Source organism: Zingiber officinale, chromosome 8B, assembly GCF_018446385.1.
Source record: "Zingiber officinale cultivar Zhangliang chromosome 8B, Zo_v1.1, whole genome shotgun sequence".
Lineage (NCBI taxonomy): Eukaryota > Viridiplantae > Streptophyta > Magnoliopsida > Zingiberales > Zingiberaceae > Zingiber > Zingiber officinale.
Window position 1 is genome coordinate 33,634,035 of NC_056001.1, and position 9,263 is coordinate 33,643,297.

The following is a 9,263-nucleotide window of genomic DNA, read 5'->3' on the forward strand; positions in this document are numbered from 1 at the left end:
CAGTCAAAAGTTAAAGGACGTGGCAGTCAACAGTCAGAAGAAAGAGGGAGTTGGACCACCTCACGTCATCAACCGCATATTTCCTACATGGTCACAACCAAGGCAGGTCCCCCATATCTGAAACATAAGATGGAGCTCACACTAGTTCCTGACCTGCCCCCGACTGATCGGATTTTCCCAGCTTGGGTCGTGTAGACAGGCCTATTACTTTCACTAAGATAACTCCTGACCTGCCCTTCAACGATCAAGGTGTGAAAGATGGGTCCCTTGCCACAATCTCAGATAATGCCCAGGCGGGTCACCACGGCTCATCCTCCTCATCAAGACTCAAGCCGGGTAGTTCATCTGAACGGTCATCCCAAGCTATCTGTGGCTAAACCCGGGCGAGACGGAAAGTGCTAAGCGACAATAATGTTAAAGAATTGTATCCTCCTATCAGAGAATAATTGACATACGTCAGGGAATATTCTCATGGTCTGCTATCACTTGCGAATGAAACCTTCCTTCCAACAATAGGAGGCCACTATACATCCTCTCTCACCCAACAGGCCCTGACATCCGACATTCTCTGACAACATGCAGACTCTAAAGGTATGCAACATATAAAAAGGGAGATCCTCTTCCTTAGTTAGATACGCGCACATACACACTCATTTTCAATAGTTCTTTTTCTATCGTACACTGTTCTTCTGGGGGAAAATGACTTGACTTGAGCGTTGAAGGGCCTGTGCCAGGGACTTTTTGCTAGTTTCTGGTCTCTAACGCTCTGGGTGCTTGTCTGAGTGTGCGTAGGGTTTAGGTATTACTAGTCCTCATACTATAGATCAGGGAGTTCCACAGGGGGGTTTGCTTTTCGGACGTGCATACACCGGGTGCGTCAAAGTCGCCTCTTCGTCAACACCAACGACATCTTCACCGGCCTCCGTCTAACTCAGATTTCGGACAGGACCAATTTTGCGCCGTCTGTGGGAATCTTCTCCACCTGTTATAGAACGTGAAGATGGACAATGTCGGGAGGTTCTCTGCTATTATCACAGTCTCGAAGGATCCTGATGAACATATTATCTTCTCCCCTCGCTCCACGGGTATTTGAGAGTTGAGGGATTGAGTTGGAGCTTTAGCTGGCCGACAGGTTTGTTTTTTCATTATATTTTTCCCTGACTCCAAGGTTATTCAAGAGTCAAGGGACCAAGATAGATCCTCAGTCGATTGGCACGACTCCTCGATCAGGTACGTTATAGGCTTTGTTCCCTTTTTATGGTTACAGGATTTGTTATATTTTCCTAATAAGAGAGTAAGATCCTAGTCCCTTAATAAAAAACCAGGGCCCTAGATCTTCGATCGGACACTAGGGGCATAGATATTAGGGGCACATCTCCCCGATCAGACACTAGGGATACAACTCCCCTATTAGAGATTCGTAGTATAGCTTCCTGATCAGGATCTAGGGGCCTCGTTCTTTGATTACAGGCTAGGGCCTTACTCTCTCGTCAGGGACTAGGGGCCCAACTCCCTGATCAGGTGTGCTACAGGCTCTACACATTTCACCATGGGACTCTCCATCCTCTTACTGTTATAGGTTCTGCATCCTCCACCCATGGGGCTCTGCACCCTATTACTACTTTATGCTCTGCACCATCCACCTATGGGGTTTTGTATCCTTTTATATCTATAGGCTCCGCGCCTTCCGCCCATGACTCTATGCTTCCTCCTATTGCTACAAGCTCTGTTCTAGGGGCGTTAAAAATGAACTCGACCCAACGACCCAATCCGAGTCGACCCGAAAAAAATCGGGTTCGGGTTAGGCATTTTCGGGTTCGGGTCGGGTTCGGGTTGGAGGGTTGGAGAGTAAAAAAATTTCGTGTTGGGTCGAGTCGGGTTTGGGTTGACCCGGGTTGACTTAAATATAGAGTTTTGTGGGTTTTTTTTGGGTTAAATCAAATTTTATTTTAAAAATTTAGATGTTTTTATGTATATTAATATCATGTTTGTATGATAATGATGGAGTATTGAGATAAAAGTAAAGAATTATAAGAAAATTAGCCCCAAAAAATTTATTTTGAATCGGATTTTCGGGTTATATGGGTCGAGTTCGGGTTGATCGGGTTGGTCGGGTTCGGGTTCGGGTTCGGGTTGAGGTGTTTTAGGTTGAACTCGGGTTCGGGTCGGGTTCGGGTTGGGTTAAAAAAAAAACTCAACTCGACCCAACCCGACCCGACCCATTTAAATTGACACCCCTAGATATTATGTGATATGAGAGGGGCCCCACTTCTTGGCCAAGCGGGGGAGTTGCTTGGTCGAGATTCCCCACCAGATTGATCTTAGCTGCTATCCTTAGTAGTATCTCAATTTGGTAGGTTATTTCTTGCCCAACCGGATATGCACTCCGGTCGACATAATATTCACTTAGTTGGTTGTGAGCGCATATGATGTACTTTTTTACATGATCCACTCATATAAATCACCTGGTAGATCAGATTCTTTAAGCTCGATCGATAATGGACGTCGACTCCTCGGCCAATTTGGATGGACTCGTTAGTTTTTCAATGTTGACCGTTGTAATTTTGACTTTCACATCAATTGCTGGTCCGCCTTTGACTGATATTTAATAGGCACCCTTCTTCACTGCATCAGTCGTCATTACAGCAAACATGCATTAAGTTTGTCTTCCACAATCAAAATTGATTAAAAATAGTGATTCATCGTATTATCTTCACTTCTAGCTCAGGCCAGTTTGGATGATTATTATGTTGTTTGCATGTTTTGCAAGGATGTATTATGTATTGTATAGTGCATGAGTATAACAATTAAATCTGTTATCTGGATATATCGATCTATGTTATTAGGTTCAATTTTTTTATTATATATTTAAATAAAATTTATTTTAATTTATCATTAATAAATAAGTTTCTTTGTGTTTTTTCATTCTCGAGTAACGTATATTTATTTATGATCCCACATCGTTTAAATTGCCTAAGTGCTAATATATCTCAAACGGATCTTTTAAAGTTTTTTCTTTTTTATATTCTTATTTATTATTTTATACATTTTTTATATATCCATTTTAACATCCTTAACATCTATTTTAATTGGGATTGAAATAGGCTGATGACAGACAGAGAACTCGAATAGATCAACAACACTTTAGTACATCTAGAATATTAGTGCAAGAGAAAAACGTTCTCGAACCGGCATAGATGATTCTCTAGATTTGAGGATCATTTATATTTTATGAACATACATCTCTAGATTTGAGGATCATTTATATTTTATGAACATACATCTCTAGATTTGAGGATCATGTATATTTTATATGTTCAAGAAATGATCTCTCAGATATATTTATATTTTATATGTTCAAGAAATGATCTCACAGATATATTTGAGAATTAGTTGAATTTAAACTATACTTAATTTAATTTAATTTATCTGTCGAGATAATCTGAGCTGATAATCTCATACTGCAAGTGAAGATTGGTTTCTCTCAAATGTTGAGTGCAGACTAGTCGAACAATCAATGAAGTGGAGTGGACAGCTCGACTGAGAGGGCTGAGAAGCTGAGCAATCCGAGAGACTGAGCGAATGTGCGGCCAAGCGAGCGAGCGGCTGAGCGAGTATTTGACCGGTTGAGCAGAAAACAGAGCGGTCGGGAGAGCGTGAGGTCGGACGGACATGCAACTGAGCGAACGAGATGCCGAGCGATCGAGCGGGCGACCGAGTGAGTGAGCCGCTGAGCGAGTATTCGGCCGAGCGAGCGAGCAAATGGACGAACGCCTATGATGGTCGCAGTTTCCTTGAAACAGATTCGTCCCACCTCCGACTGTGCTTCGAGGTTTATTCAGATCGTCTGTTTCCCAGGATACAACGGTTAACCATGATTCCTACCAAGTACTGATGGTCACGACGAACTGAGTGGTACTCGACTGCTATCACGGGTACTCTGCCGAACAAGAGTTGCACGAAAGAGGAGGGGAATGGAGGTGGATAGCTATTGCATCTTTTCCGTGTGTGTTACCTCTTTTGCTAACGATCACAATCTCCTTATATAAGAGCACAGACTAATGACTAACATTAATGTTCAATTAATGACCATTACTCGCCGAGTTATGAAACACCAACGTTTTACTCAACCATTTATATTATACATTAATCTCTCATTTAATGCATCTGTTACACACTTAAATAATCAGCAAAAAGATTTATATGGTAAAATATTGGGTGTTCCACTTGGACAAATTCTGCCCTGACCTATCTGTCATTCGATGCACACAGGTTGTACTTGCATATGAGTTAACTTGGTTCAGTGCAATCTAGACTCTGGGTTTGCACCCTCCCTACGCACCCACGCGTGAGAGAGAACCTCTCCCCATGCATTTGTTCACATCATTAATGCATGTGAATCAATTTAAACCAACCATATGCCTTGAAACTTCCAATGTGGGACCAAATTCTCATTCACAATGGAGCATCTTTCCTCCACCTCTTCTCCATTCACATATATCCAACAATCCCCCACATGAATAAAAATAAGGTATGTGATAGCATTCACCTGTTGAGTCCAGTATAGGATGGGTAGATTTTATCCTTTAAACTTTCCCTTGTGAAGATCTGTTTGCTTACTGCTAACAGTAGACGCGATGTCCTTGAACTGTTATGTCATCTGTGTAAGTATTGACATATTTAACCCAAGACTCTCCCTTATACAACTTAATTCTCATGAGTGTGTTTGTTCTTAGCCATGAACACGTTTGTGTTGGTTGCTACTCGGAAAACCTATAGGTTCCACTGTACAAAAATTTTGTACAAAGGTCTGAACCTTTTCCTAGCTACCATGTGTTCTTTTAAATTAAATTTTGGATCGCCTGCGGAACTTAACACGTTTGATCCAAAACTTAATCTATTTGTTCTTTTAGGTTTTGACTTGGATCTCCTGCGGAACTTAACACGTTCGACCCAAGTCTCCTTAAGTTATTAATTCCATTAAATATTAATTTCCATAAAAGGTTCCCAGTACTGACGTGGCGAGGCACATGACCTTCTTGGATATGGGAGCAACCACCACCGACTAGACAAAACCTTTAATAGAAAGCTAATATTTAATTTCCTAAAATAACTTTAGGTTAACCAAAGAGAACAATCAAATCACAAGAAAAAAAAAACAAAAGAACACAACTTCGAAAAAACATATTCGAAATTCTAGAACGTAAGCCTCTTGTATTTGGTATTATTTCCAAAAATAACTAGTATGATGCGGAAAGAAAAAATATAGTTATACCTTTTAGAAAGACCTCTTGATCTTCTACCGTATTCCTCTTCTAACCTTGAACGTTGTGTGGGCAACGATCTTCCGAGATGAGAATCCACCAAAGCACCTTCTTCTCCTTTCTTCAAGTTTCGGCCAAGCACAAAGCTTCCAAAAGATGAAGATCTTTTTCCACCAACCAAGCTCCAAGGGATACAAGTTTTCTCTCATTCTTCTTCTTCTTCTCCAAGTAGTATCCGGCCACCACAAGAGCTCCAAGCAAATAGAGAAGGTTCGGCCACCACCAAGAGGAAGAGAGGAAGAGAGGTTGGCCGGCCACAACACCAAGGAAAAGAGGGAGAGAAATAATAGAGGTTGTTCACCATGAAGCCTTCTCTACCCCCTCTTTTATAATCCTTGGTCTTGGCAAATAAGGAAATTTAATTAAAAACTTCCTTAATTCTTTTGCCATGAAAAGGAAAAATTTATTTAATTAAAAACAATTTTCCTTTCCTCAATTTACATGGCCGGCCACACCAAAGCTACAAACAAGGAGAGTTTTAATTAATTAAAACTTCCTAATTTGTCTCCAGAAATTTATAAAATTTCTCCAATAATTTAATCCCTTCATGATTGGTTTATAAAAAAAAAATAAAAAAAAATTAATAAATTAAAATCTTTCTTTTAAACATGTGGATAAAAAGAAAGTTATCTCTATAAATTAAAATCTCTTTTAATCTACAAATAAGGAAAGATATCAAATCTTTTCTTAATCTTTTGTAGAAACTTATAAAAGAGAATATTTAATTTTAAACTCTCTTTTAAATCATGAACATAATTAAAAAGGAAAGTTTTCTTAAAATTTAAAATCCTCCTTTAATCAACAAATAAGGAAAGATTTCAAATTTTAAACTCTCTTTTAAACATGTAGATGATTTACAAATAAAGAAAGTTTTTACCAAAAATTAAAACTATCCTTTTAAACTACAAATAAGGAAAGAGATTAATCTCTTCTCTTAATCTTTTGTAGAAAGCTATAAAAGGAAATTTTTAATTTTTTAAACTCTCTTTTAAAATCATGATATCCACATAAGAAATAATTTTAATAAAAATCCTTTTTAATATTCTAGTGGCCGGCCACCTAAGCTTGGGACCCATGCTTTGGCCGGCCACCTACATGGCTCATCCACTTGGACTTGGCCGGCCCTAGCTTGGGTTCCAAGCTAGCTTGGCCGGCCCCATTGGATGGGTAAGAAGGTGGGTATGCGGTGGGTATAAATCTCAATATCTAGAGGCTACGATAGGGACCGAGAGGAGGAATTGGTTTTGGTCTCCCGATGAAATTAAGCATCCCGTGTTCGCCCCGAACACACAACTTAATTTCATCAACAATAATTCATTCCACTAAAGAACTATTATTGAACTACCGCACCAATCCCAAATTACATTTTGGGCTCCTTCTTATTATGAGTGTGTTAGTCTCCCTGTGTTTAAGATAACAAATGTCCACTAATTAAGTAAGTTACTGACAACTCACTTAATTAATATCTAGCTCCAAGAGTAGTACCACTCAACTTCATCGTCATGTCGGACTAAGTCCACCTGCAGGGTTTAACATGACAATCCTTATGAGCTCCTCTTGGGGACATTCTCAACCTAGATCACTAGGACACAGTTTCCTTCTATAATCAACAACACACACTATAAGTGATATCATTTCCCAACTTATCGGGCTTATTGATTCATCGAACTAAATCTCACCCATTGATAAATTAAAGAAATAAATATCAAATATATGTGCTTGTTATTATATTAGGATTAAGAGCACACGCTTCCATAATAACTGAGGTCTTTGTTTCTTTATAAAGTCAGTATAAAAGAAACGACCTCTAATGGTCCTACTCAATACACTCTAAGTGTACTAGTGTAATTTTATAGTTAAGATAAACTAATATCTAATTACACTACGACCTTCCAATGGTTTGTTCCTTTCCATTATGGTCGTGAGCTACTGTTTATAATTTATAAGGTACTGATAACATGATCCTCTGTGTGTGACACCACACACCATGTTATCTACAATATAAATTAATTGAACAACTACATTTATCATAAATGTAGATATTTGACCAATGTGATTCTTATTTCTAGATAAATGTTTATACCAAAAGCTAGGCTTTTAGTATACACTCTAACAGTTTGGTTCTATGAGAAGTTCTAAGAATTGTGCCTCTAATTATTTTCGAAGCGGTCTCACTTCTTTCTCATATAGGTGATCTCTTAAGAAGATTCCATATAACTCTGCTTGGATCATTAAAAGTTGTGTGCTCAACCTCCATCATTCATTAATCCATTTGGTCGTTCCCCCCACAGTGAGCAATTTTGTTGGTATAATTAGATTGTCCCTTTGAACCTAATTATTGGGATCTCTAGTCTTCATAGGTTGGGTTTCCTTTGTACCAACATTTCTTATTGGCATCAAGCCTATACCTCACGATAAACTTGCAACTAACTCTCTGTTTAATCCCTTAGTTAGCGGATCTCCTAAGTTATCCTTTGACTTCACATAGTCAACAACGATAATTCCCGTTGAGAATAATTGTCTAATGGTATTATGTCTACGATGTATATGCCTAGACTTACCATTATACAAATGACTCTGTGTCTGCTGACCGATTGTTGATTGACTATCGCAATGTATGTAAATTGTTGACACAAGTTTCGACCATCTCGGAATATCTTCTAAGAATTGTCATAGTCATTCAGCCTCTTTACCACATCTGTCAAGAACTACAAACTCAGATTCTATTGTGAATCTGGTTATTACCGTTTCCTTAGAAGATTTCCAAGAAATGGCTGCACCTCCCAGAGTGAATACATATCCACTCGTAAACTTAGAGTCTTTTATGTTAGATATCCAACTCACATTGCTATATCTTTCTATCACAGTAGGATATCTCGTATAGTGTAAACCATATTCACGAATATGCCTCAAGTACTTCAGTACTCTTATTATCCCTTTCTAGTGCTCAACACCGAGATTACTCATGTATCTACTCAATTTACTTATTGCGTAGGCCAAGTCTAGTCATGTACAACTTATCAAGTACATTAGACTTCTAATCACTCGAGAGTATCTATCTGAGAGATATTTTCACCTCAATTTTTTGATAGATGTTGACTCGTATCTGTCGATGTTCGTGCCAACACAGTATCAACCTTAGTGAATTTTTCAAGAATCTTGTCCATGTAATGGGACTAACTAAGAACAAGTCCTTCTGTTGTTCTAAGAATTTTGATTCCTAGAATCACATTAGCTAGGTCCATGTCTTTCATGTCAAATCTTGAGTTCAATATATCTTTAGTAGATTTGATTGTCTTATCATTACTCCCAATGATAAGTATGTCATCTACATATAAACACAAGATGATGAAGTCATTCTCTGTGGCTTTCATGTAGACATATTTATCACACTCATTGATTTTGAATCCATATTCCTTCATGACATTATCAAATTTCTCACGTCACTGCTTTGGTGCTTGTTTTAAACCATATAATGATTTCACCAATCTACAAACCTTGTTTTCCTGTCCTAATACAGAAAATCCTTCAAGTTGCTCTATGTAGATTTCCTCTTCTAAATCTCCATTTAGAAAGGCTATCTTTACATCCATCTAATGTATTTCATGATTTCATAGAGCAGTCATAGCCAACAATATTCTAATGGAAATTATTCTTGACACCGAAGAATACGTATCAAAGTAATCAAGGTCTCCTCGTTGTCGATATCCTTTGATTACTAATCTAGCCTTATAATTGTTAATTGTGTCATCTGACTTCATTTTCTTCTTGAAGATCCACTTGCAACCTAGTGGTTTACTTTCCGGAGGAGGATCCATAAGTTTCCAAGTGTGATTTTGCAAGATAGATTCTATCTCAGATGCAATTACCTCTCTCCAGTGAGGTCTATTAAAAGAGCATACTGCTTCTTGTTGGGACACATCAGAGATAAAGGGGGGG